Source organism: Eubalaena glacialis, chromosome 2 (assembly GCF_028564815.1).
Source record: "Eubalaena glacialis isolate mEubGla1 chromosome 2, mEubGla1.1.hap2.+ XY, whole genome shotgun sequence".
Lineage (NCBI taxonomy): Eukaryota > Metazoa > Chordata > Mammalia > Artiodactyla > Balaenidae > Eubalaena > Eubalaena glacialis.
The window spans coordinates 46,680,895-46,683,818 of record NC_083717.1 but is presented as its reverse complement, the minus strand read 5'-3'; positions in this window follow the sequence as shown (position 1 = coordinate 46,683,818).

Here is a 2,924-nt window from a genome sequence, read left to right as displayed (position 1 = left end):
GGAGCATTTAATCCATTTACATTTAAGGTAATTATTGATACGTATGTTCCTATTCCCATTTTCTTAAATGTTTTGGGTTTGTTATTGTAGGTGTTTTCCTTCTCTTGTGTTTCTTGCCTAGAGAAGTTCCTTTAGCATTTCTTGTAAAGCTGGTTTGGTGGTGCTGAACTCTCTCAGCTTTTGCTTGTCTGTAAAGGTTTTAATTTCTCCATCAAATCTGAATGAGATCCTTGCTGGGTAGAGTAATCTTGGTTGTAGGTTTTTCTCCTTCATCACTTTAAGTATATCCTGCCACTCCCTTCTGGCTTGCAGAGTTTCTGCTGAAAGATCAGCTGTTAACCTTATGGGGATGCCCTTGTGTGTTATTTGTTGTTTTTCCCTTGCTGCTTTTAATATGTTTTCTTTATATTTAATTTTTGATAGTTTGATTAATATGTGTCTTGGTGTGTTTCTCCTTGGATTTATCCTGTATGGGACTCTCTGTGCTTCCAGGACTTGATTAACTATTTCCTTTCCCATATTAGGGAAGTTTTCAACTATAATCTCTTCAAATATTTTCTCAGTCCCTTTCTTTTTCTCTTCTTCTTCTGGGACCCCTATGATTCGAATGTTGGTGCGTTTAATGTTGTCCCAGAGGTCTCTGAGACTGTCCTCAGTTCTTTTCATTCTTTTTTCTTTATTCTGCTCTGCAGTAGTTATTTCCACCATTTTATCTTCCAGGTCACTTATCCATTCTTCTGCCTCAGTTATTCTGCTATTGATCCCATCTAGAGTATTTTTAATTTCATTTATTGTGCTTTTCATCATTGGTTGGTTCCTCTTTAGTTCTTCTACGTCCTTGTTAAATGTTTCTTGCATTTTGTCTATTCTATTTCAAAGATTTTGGTCATCCTTACTATCATTATTCTGAATTCTTTTTCAGGTAGACTACCTATTTCCTCTTCATTTGTTAGGTCTGGTGTGTTGTTACCCTTCTCCTTCATCTGCTGTGTGTTTTTCTGTCTTCTAATTTTGCTTATCTTACTGTGTTTGGGGTCTCCTTTTCACAGGCTGCAGGTTCGTAGTTCCCGTTGTTTTTGGTATCTGTCCCCAGTGGCTAAGGTTGGTTCAGTGGGTTGTGTAGGTTTCCTGGTGGAGGGAACTAGTGCCTGTGTTCTGGTGGATGAGGCTGGATCTTGTCTTTCTGGTGGGCACGTCCACGTCTGGTGGTGTGTTTTGGGGTGTCTGTGGCCTTATTATGATTTTAGGCAGCCTCTCTGTTAATGGATGGGGCTGTGTTCCTGTCTTGCTAATTGTTTGGCATAGGGTGTCCAGCACTGTCGCTTGCTGGTCGTTGAGTGAAGCTGGGTCTTGATGTTGAGATGGAGATCTCTGAGAGATTTTCGCCATTTGGTATTACGTGGAGCTGGGAGGTCTCTTGTGGACCAGTGTCCTGAAGTTGGCTCTCCCACCTCAGAGGCACAGCCCTGATGCCTGGCTGGAGCACCAAGAGCCTTTCATCCACACGGCTCAGAATAAAAGGGAGAAAAAATGGAAAGAAAGAAAGAAAGAGGATAAAATAAAATAAAATAAAGCAATTATAATAAAAAATAAGAAAAAAATTATTAAGAATAAATTTATTAAGAAAAAAATTTTTTTTAATTTTTAAAAATAGATTTATTAATTTTTTATACTAAAAATAAGAAAAAAATTATTAAGAAAAAATTTTATTAAGAAAAAAATTTCTTTTATTTTTTAAAATAAAAAATATGAAAAAACTTATTAAAAAAATTTTTTTTAAATTTTTTAAAAATAGAAAATAAGGAAAAAATTATTACGAAAACATTTATTAGGGAAAAAAAAATTTTTTAAGTAAAAAAAAAAAAGAACAACGGACGGACCTAACCCTAGGACTAACGGTGAGAGCAAAGCTATACAGACAAAATCTCACCCAGAAGCATACACATATACACTCACAAAAAAAGGAAAAGGGGAAAAGTTAATATATCCTGCTCCCAAAGTCCACCTCCTAAATTTGGGATGATTCGTTGTCTATTCAGGTATTCAACAGATGCAGGCACATCAAATTGTTTGTGGAGCTTTAATCCGCTGCTTCTGAGGCTGCTGGGAGAGATTTCCCTTTCTCTTCTTTGTTCGTACAGCTCCCGGGGTTCAGTTTTGGATTTGGACCCGCCTCTGCATGTAGGTCACCTGAGGGCGTCTGTTCCCCGCCCAGACAGAACGGGGTTAAAGGAGCAGCTGATTCGGGGGCTCTGGCTCAGTCAGGCCGGGGGGAGGGAGCGGTACGGAGGAGGCGGGGCGAGCCTGCGGCGGCAGAAGCCAGCGTGACATTGTAGCAGCCTGAGGCGCGCCATGCGCTCTCCCAGGGAAGTTGTCCCCAGATTACGGGAGCCTGGCCGTGGCGGGCTGCCCAGGCTCCCGGGAGGGGCGGTGTGGAGAATGACCTGTGCTCGCCCACAGGCTTTTTGGTGGCGGCAGCAGCAGCCTTAGCGTCTCATGCCCGTCTCTGGGGTCCGCGCTGATAGCCGCGGCTCGCGCCTGTCTCTGGAGTTCATTTAAGTGGCACTCTGAATCCCCTCTCCTTGCACGCCGCGAAACAAAGAGGCAAGAAAAAGTCTCTTGCCTCTTCGGCAGCTGCAGACTTTTTCTCGTGCACCCTCCCGGCTAGTTGTGGTGCGCTAGCCCCTTCAGGCTGTGTTCACACAGCCAACCCCAGTCCTCTCCCTGCGATCCGACCGAAGCCCGCGCCTCAGCTCCCAGCCCCCGCCCGCCCTGGCGGGTGAGCAGACAAGCCTCTCAGGCTGGTGAGTGCTGCTCGGCGCCGAGCCTCTGTGCGGGAATCTCTCCATTTTTCCCTCTGCGTCCCTGTTGCTGTGGGATCCGCGCTGATAGCCGCGGTTCGCGCCTGTCTCTGGAGCTCGTTT